Source organism: Fukomys damarensis, unplaced genomic scaffold, assembly GCF_012274545.1.
Source record: "Fukomys damarensis isolate Sample0158 unplaced genomic scaffold, DMR_v1.0_HiC HiC_scaffold_6, whole genome shotgun sequence".
NCBI lineage: Eukaryota > Metazoa > Chordata > Mammalia > Rodentia > Bathyergidae > Fukomys > Fukomys damarensis.
In genome coordinates, this window is record NW_022900918.1 from 41,678,944 (window position 1) to 41,687,654 (window position 8,711).

Genomic DNA, 8,711 nt, shown 5'->3' on the forward strand with positions numbered 1-8,711 from the left:
GGAGGGGCCCGTCGAGGACCCCACTGCCTTCCGGGCTTTGGTCGCTCAGCAGGCAGCGAGTGCGGGCGTGGTCACAGCCGGGCTCGGAGGCGAAGTTCAGGGCCTGTCCCCAGGGCGGGAGGAGAAGGATCCGGGCGCCCTCAGAGCCTGTCCCAAGCTGGCACAAGCAGCCTAGCAACCCAGGGGTCAGGCCCGTTCCAAAACCGGGCCTCGGGTCCCACCTCGCCTTCCTCCCCACCTGACCGGAGCCCAGGAGTAGGGACAGAATACAAGGGCTGGGCTGGGTCCCACGCTGCTGGCCCCCACCCGTCCCAGGCTTCCGGCCCAACATCCCCCTTCCCTGGAGGGCCTCACCCCCCCTGGCCCATTTAAGGACGCCTTTCCACTTGGTCTCTTGGGGCTGCTGGGACAGTACCAAGGCTTATGGGGCATATAAACTTAGGTGGACGCCATGGTACACACCTGTCATCCCAGCACTCAGGAGGCTGAGGCAGGAGGATCACCACAGGTTGGAGGCCAGCCTGGGCTCCAAAAGACACGGTCTCAAAAATGAACTAAACAGGGCTGGGGATTTACCTCTGGCACCGCGCCTGCCTTGCAAGTGCAAGGTCCTGAGTTTGATCCCTATACCACAAAAAAAAAAAAAAAAGCCCTGCTTGTCCTCCCTCAGTTCTGAACACCCCTGGCATCCAAGGGCCCCAGGGGCCGCAGCTTGTGCTGTGTGCCCCACATGGGAATGGAACTCTAAGGGTTATGGTTTCTGGCAATCAGTGGCTTCTCCAGGCCTCCTGGGCCTAGGGCACCCGCACCGCCCACCTCTCCTACCCAGATGGAGGCTGAGGGCCAGGCAGGGCCACACAGGGAGCTCGAGGGCCACACAGGGAGCTCGAGGCCCACCTGGGGAATGCAGGGAGATCCCACCTCAAACAGCCAGGCATGGGGCATAGGCCTGGGATCGCAGCACTCAGGAGGATGAGACAGGAGGATCACCATGAGTTCAAGGCCAGCCTGGGCTACACAGTGAGACCCTGTCTCAAAAATTAAAAAACAGAGCCAGGGATTTAGCTTAGTGGTTCTGCTGCCTACCTCTCAAGTATAAGGTCCCGAGCTCGATTCCCGGTACCAAAAAAAAAAGGGTAACAAAAAATCAAAAAACAAGAAAGCAAACCAAAAATACATGTGCTGAAACAAAATGTGACTTTTCCATAGAAATTAACACAAAGCTGAGTGTCAGTGGAGAAATATAGTCTATATCGCATAATATATTAAGTAAAATGAGTCCTTCCCAAAGGAGACACCTTTAAAATATAAACTATTTGAAAGATGAACTTTATGGTATAAAACAACAAAAAATACAAATGTAAAAATAAAAGGAAAAAAGTGTGTCAGAGAAAGACCAACACTGAGACAGAACAGCTCCTAGCTGTTCACAGTGAGGCCAAACTTGTCTGTGTCTCTGGGTTTTTTTTGGTTTTGCTTTTGCTTTTGTGAGACAGGTTCTCCCTCTGTAGCCCAGGCTGGCCCTTGAATGCCCGACAATCCTCCTGCCTCAGCCTCCTGAGTGCTGGGATCACAGATATGCACCACCAAGTCCAGCTCCTGTGTTTTAATTTCTTCACTGCAGTAAATATGGCTTTTATTTGAACAGAGACAAAGCCATTTATCTCTAGATGTGTACTTACACAACATGCAGATAGAGCCAGATGACCAGTAGATAAGGACAACAAGGGAGGGCTGGAGGAAGGAGGAAGGCTGCAAATAAAGTGTTTTAGTTTAATAAGCCTTTTTAGAAGAAAAACAGAGCTGAAAATGTAGAGGTCTTCACTCCCCGCATACTGCTACAGCCTCCCAATTCGTACCTTTTCGCTCGCTCGCTCTTTGAGACAGGGTCTCACTGTGTAGCTCAAGCTGGCCCAGAACGCACAGCCAACATCCTGCCTCAGCCTCCCAAAGGGCTGGGATCACAGGCGTGCACTGCCCCGCCCACCTCACCCTATTATTAACAGCTTCTATCTGTACAACCAACATTGTACGGGCGGCAGACCTAGCCTTCGTGGCGGTATTAAAGTCCTTCCTGTTGTCCCTGCAGAGTCCTGACAAATGTGCAGGCCATGTGCCCGGGACGGAACCACGCAGGGTAGCCCTGTCCTGCCTGCCTGCAGCCTCAGATCTTTGCACTGTCCTCCTCGTTCTGCCTTTTCCAGGTCGACGTGCTCACATCATGGCCTGGCTTCTTTCGTTTCAGTCTTTTCCTGGTGAGGCACGTGGCTCCTCTATTGCTGCTTGACAAAGTTCCAGCAATCATGGGCCTTGGGTTGAAAGCATCGCCCCGACTTTTATTTTTGCTTGCAGTTTTGATTGGCTTAATTGTAATTACAGGAAATTTGGTTTTAATGAAAAAACCTGTACAAGCTACTTCTGTGAAATATGTGTCAATTGTTTCAGTCATTGAGCCCCTCCCTAAGCGCAACCTCTGATCCAGAAACTTTCTTTGAAGGGGTTTCCGTTTTTTTCAGTAATTGAGGATTTCACTCCGACAAAAGCCCCCCTTTTCTTCCAAGCGTCCAATTATTTATAAAAATCCCAGAGAGGTGCTCAAAGATTTATGGTAGAGTGATCTCATGGCCACTAGAAAACCCCCCGCATTTCCTACACTGGGGCTTACATCGATGAAGTTAGAATGGTGTGGAAAGATAAAAAATGAGTAAGATATCAAGATTTGCCCTTTGCAGAAAGAATGAAATGTTCAGGAACACAGTGATGTCTACTCACTAAACAACAAGTAAATACTATTGCCAGGCAGCTGAATAGTTATTATAGAAAGGCTTAGTAAGTACAAAATACTTGCTTTCTGACTATGTAAAATAAAAGTTTAACCAAGAAGTTGAGTAACCACAGTAGCTTTTTTTTTTTTTTTTTTTTTGGTACCGGGGATTGAACTGGGGTCCTTGTGCTTGCAAGGCAGGCACCGGAAGCCCTGAGCTAAATCCCCGGCCCTTGGATTGTTCTTTTGATTTTGCTTTCATTTACACTTTTACTAGGAAATTGTGGGATTAATAATAGTTGAGGCAATAGATAAAATGTTCCCAGAAGTAACAATAATAAAATAGGCATGTGCTGTAGTTTATTGGAAAAATGATCTTAAAAGTTTTTAATCTAGAAATTGTAAATGTATGCTAATTTCCATATGTAACCTTTACTATATGATATAAATAAAGAAGTCCTCCAATGTTTGGAAGGCACAGCACCTCATCCCTACAGAGTGTATCTCATTCCTTCACAAGCGCTGGCTCCAACCCTCCTCCTCAGGACCTGAACTCTCACTGAGGCTGGACCCCGGCATTTTCACAGCTGGGAGTGGTGGCACACCCCTAGGAGGCTGAGGCAGGAGGGTTGCAAGTTTCAGCTCAGCCTGAGCAATTTAGCCACTCATGAGACCCCGTCTCAAAATGAAAAGGGGATGGGGACAGAGCTCAGGGCAAGGGCCCTGGGTTCCATCCTCAGGGCCGCCCCCCAAAACTTTTTGAACTCTTTCTTTCATTCTTTTCTTCCTGTCGTGTGGTGGGTATCAGGTGTCCGCTGAGCCCGTGGCAGGTGTTTGCGTGGCCTCTAGGTAGACAGGTCATAGGCACGTGTCACTGTGCACCTCAGAGGCTTGGTTCTGCTGCAGTGGGTTTGGGTTACCATCTCAGGAACCAGTGATACAGGCAGGGAGTCAGACAGGAACAGGGCAGGCTATCAGTGGGGTGGGGCCTCAGAGTCACAGAGGCGAGAGCACCTGGAAGCTGCGGCCAGAGGCCATCTGAAGGTGACAGGCACGTGGCCGGGTCTGCACACTTCCTGAGGGACGAGCAGAGCCTGAGGTCACTGGTGCCACCCTTGGGCTTCCCGCGAGATGGATGTTATCTCACAGTGGCTGTCCGCGTCACCAGAGACTGCGAAGACTAAGAGGACTGCAGGTTTCCCAGAGCTAGTGACGTCACCCACATGCCCTTTCACCTTTGGGCTACACCTGCGATCTCATTGGCCGGTCACAGCTTTGACCCGCCCCCCGGGCCTACCCCTCGTGACTCTGCTCTATAAATCTTCCTTTGAGAAGTGGGCTCGTTGCCAACCCATTCGGGACCTCTCTGTCTCTCAGGAGCTATTCCTATCCCCGTTCCTAGTCCCCAGTGGATCTTCCTACTCGTAACCTCCGCCGTTCCTCAGAGTCCTCTGTTGGACTTTGGGGAGCAGGAGCTCCATGTCTGACACCTAGTCGGTCTGCAGTTTCGGGCATCCCCTGTCTCACCAGGACAAGGGCGCCAGCTCTGGAGTGCCATCAAGGTGCCCTCTGGGGGTCGGGCTGGTGTCCAGGAGCCCGCACTTCCGGGTGCGGCCCGCGGACTGCGAAGGAGGACAGAGGCGCTCCTACCGCCCAGGCCACCCCAGTCTCCACGTCACCACCACCACCGCAGGCAGCCACGCCAGCCTGTGGCTGCCACCAGGGCCTCAGGCTCTGAGAAAGGCTGACATGCAACTAAAAGCCTGCTCGGGCTTCCTCCTCTACCCTTCCCAGGGGCGCAGGCTTGTGCTACCTACAGACCGGCTCGTCAGACTTGGTCCTTGCCACTTCCTGAAGCAAGTGTCTTTACCTCAGTGTCTTTACCAGGTGTGATCAAAAACACAGTGACTGGGCTGGGATTTGGCTCAGTGGTTCCACCACCTGCCTCGCAAGAGCAAGGACCGTAGTTTGATCCCCAGTACAAAAAAAAACACAGTGACTGCTTCTGCTGAGCACCACCCAACAGAAAGGCGGCTCATAAAGTCATGACGCTGTGTCCTCGTCCACCTTAGTCACTGCACCTGGTACCACGTGAATCCTGGCTCTTCCCAAAGTTAAGATGACCACGAGAGGGAAAAATGTTGAATGCATTCAGGACACAGAGGCAGCCAGGGCAGACACTGAGGAGAGAAGACTCCAGAGCTGCTGCAGGAAGCAGCAAGGACCACGGGACGAGTGCATTTGAAGCGAGGGGAAGGATTTTGTGGGGAGCCACGGCAATGTGTCCTTTACTGTTAAACGATTTTAGGATCGAGATGCTCGCCACATTTTCTTGTTCTACCGCATGCACGGAGGGGCTCCTGAGGGCCAAGTACTGAGTGACTCACTCCCGTCACTGCACGGACAGCCATGCTCAGTCTTCTACAGCTGTAGGCGGCCATCAGCTGCTGGACATCGGGGCCGTGTTCCCCCTGGGGCTGCTGCCCCTGATGCCCAGTGACTTGATCGCACCCTGTTTCAGCCTGGCACTAAGGAAACACACGTCCTCCCAGTGCTGCCCAGCCTGGGCCAGCAAGCAGCTCTGTGTCATCCCGAGTCCCCCCCTCCGAGGTCCTCGCCCGCCTGTGTGCTGTCTGCTCTCCTCTGTGTGAGGTGACCTGGAATCTTTGACAGGCCCAGGGTTTTTCCTATGCGATTTACCCCTTGCAGGGTTAGGAAACAGCTTCAAGACGCCAAAAGGCACAGCCAGGAGAATGAGAAGCCAGCTGAGCTCTCACGGCTCACTACTCCTCCGCGAGGGCATCAGTCGTTCCATGCTGTCACAGCCTTGCACAATTGCTCCTGACAACCGAAAGCAGGCAGGGACGGAGTTTTAAACCCCCTAGATGGTCTTAAGGTGCAGTTACAGAGCCACCAGGACTTTGGCCCCAGGCATCAGCGATCCCCGCCGCCTGTGCGAGCCTAGTGCACCCCCTGCTGGTGGTGGGGCAGGAACTCCCGGAGCCACAGGAAGCCTGGGTTCTGGCCCCAGTTAGGAGCTTCTGAGGCACTCTCAGCCCAAACACCCTAGAGATGTGGGTTTGGACAGGAAATGATCCCCTCACTGTCGTCACAGTACAGGCGGCCCCATCCGGGTGCCGCCATCTGCAGCACACAGGGGTGATTCTCCTGGGTGCCTGTGGGCGAGGACCCTGACCTGTTTCCCAGCAGGGCTTCTGGAGGGTGTGCACCTGGGGCCACCTGCACTAAGCTACAGGCTCCCCGCCTGGCTCCTGGCAGTCAGCCTGCAGTGTGGACCTGGCCAAGTTCGTCCCAGCCCCTGGCTGCCAGTGGAGGCTGATTTGTGTTCCCACAGGGTAGGGAGCTGGGCCCAGCGTGGGGACTCTAAGCAGGGCCAGGCACAGAGAGCAGCAGGCTAATGTTAGGGTTGGAGGGAGAGGGAGGGAGGGAGAGAGAGAGAGAGAGGCCAGCACTTCCTCCCAGGCCCATGTTCACTCCCAGTGTCTATTCTGAGACCCGGGGGTGTCCGCCTCCCTGCCGTGTAGAATTCACCTGGTCCGGGGCTCACAGAGGAACAGGCTCCCGTCCCCTGCCCTGAAGTCTGCAGCCACAAGCTCCTGCAAGTTTTATTTCTAGCTAAGGACTAAGAAAGCAAATGAAATAAGAAGCCCAGCCATCTGCTTTCCACCCATCCCCAGCCGCCTGTCTCCGGCCTGCTGCCATCCAGCCTCCCCTGGCGCAGCCATGCACCTCCACACCCCGTCCCTCTGACCCCCATCTCCCGGCCTGGGCACAGCCCTGCATCTGTGCACCCACCCATCCCGCCACCCTGTTGGTAGCATTTTTGTTTTCTTAATGTTTTGTCACTGAGCTCACGAACTCACTCTGCCTAGTACCTGACTCTGCGTGGCCATCATCTGTCGGTCCTTTTGCTTCATACGGCAAAGTGACTTGTGCGGCGGGGTGTGCTCCTTCGTGAGATGATGTTCTTATTTCTGTACACAGCAGAGCACTTTATGTAGGGTCCTTGATTCCTCACACAGACTGCTTAGAGGCACACCTGAAGCCGGCATGCGGTGTGCACCTGAGATCCCGGAACTGCAGGAGGAGGAGGCGGGAGGATGCACGCTGGGGTAGAGCCAAGCCTCAGCAACTTGGTGACAGAGCAAGGGCTGTCTCAGTACAATCTGCAAAAGGCTGGGATGTAGCTCGGTTCAAAGGCCCTGTGTTTAACCCTCAGGGCCTTATACACAGAACAATAAAACAGGAACCACGGGCCTGGTGTAGTGGGGTACACCGGGGGGTCACATCAAGTTCAAGGCCAGCCTGGACCACAGACCCTCTTTCAAACAAAACAAAACTAGAAAAACAAGTTTGGAGGGGAATGGGGAAAAACAAAAATCAAGATATATTATGTATAGATACAAATCCCCCAAGATGAATGTGATCAAAAGTGACCAATAAAAGCAATTAAAAATGAATAAGTAAAAAATAACAATAACTTTTTTTTTTTGTACCGGGGATCGAACTCGGGTCCTTGAGCTTGCAAGGCAGGCCACCGAACCGCTGAGCTAAATCCCCAGCCCAACAATAACTTTTTTGAAATAAGGTCTCACTATGCAGTCCAGGCTGGCCTTGAATTCAAGGTGATCCTCCTGCCTCAGCCTCTCAAGTGCTGGGATGACAGGTGTGCGCCACCAGGCCTGGTGACATCATCTGTTGGGTTTCTTTTCTGGGCTAGATGCTGGGTGAAGTGCCGGGGTACAGGGTGACTGGTTCTGTCCCGACATCACAGACCTGAGTCTGACTAAACAGGTGTGACAAGGAGGGACGTGGTTGGAGAGCAGAGACCAGGCAGGAAACCAGCCAGGAGAGAGCTTCCTGGAAGGGCCTCTAAGGTTCAATAGGAGTTTGCAGGGAAGCAGTGGGGTTGGTGCAGGTTCTTCACAGAGGGCATGAGCCAGGCAGTGCTGAAATTGGTCCACTCTCTCCTTTGCTCTTACTCATTTTTTGTGGAACTGAGGACTGAGTGCCACTCAACAACAAAGAGACCAACTATTGGTGTGAGCAGCAGCCTGGGGGCTCTCCAGGTGATTACACTGAGTTAAAAAAAAAAAGAAGATAATTTCAGCAAGGCATTGTGGCACACGCCTATAATCTCAGCACTCGCGAGGCTAAGGCAGGATTGCTGAAAGTTTGAGGCCAGGCTGAACTACAGAATGCAACCTGTCTCAAAGACAACTGTGGGAAGCCAGCCATAGCCCACTGGCTTTTTGAAAGACAACATTTGTTCCTTTTTAAGGACTGCACGTGTTAAACTTGTTTTGACCCTGCACGGGAGAAACTCGGACAGCCAAAGATCTGTAGGAGTCAGGTGCTTCCTGTTAAAGATCTGATGTTATCTATAGGAGTCAGGTGTTGTAACTCCATTTTGTTAAGTTCCTCCACCTATTGTGGGAATCATGATTATTAGTTGCAAGTGTTGTTAATTTGTTTTTCTTGAGCCTGCTTTCTCTTGCCCGTGTGAACCCTCGTTCCAGTGGAGCGGGTGTTGAGGTTACTATGGTAATCCTAGCCCATAATAGTTCGGTCTTTTCCTTTAAAAGGGTGATGCCTGCCTGCAATAAACGTCGCCTTGATCAGACTCTTGTCTTGGCGTCCTTCCTTTCTCTCTGCCCCATCTCCACCCCGCTGCTCTTTCAGGTTTGAGGCACTGCGGGACAGTGCTCTGCATCACCGGTTCGCGACAAACAACAAAAAGAATGACAGCCCGATGTGCAGCAGATGTGTGGTCACATCTCAGGGCCTCTGTTTCCAGAACCAGGAACACTGTATTCCTGGTTGCTGTGCCCTCCGGCCCAGTGATGGCCTCAGGAGAGCACAAGTTCTTTAAAGTCCCTGTAAGACCTAAAGTCTCACTTCCACTCCACGGAGCGTGAACAGCCGA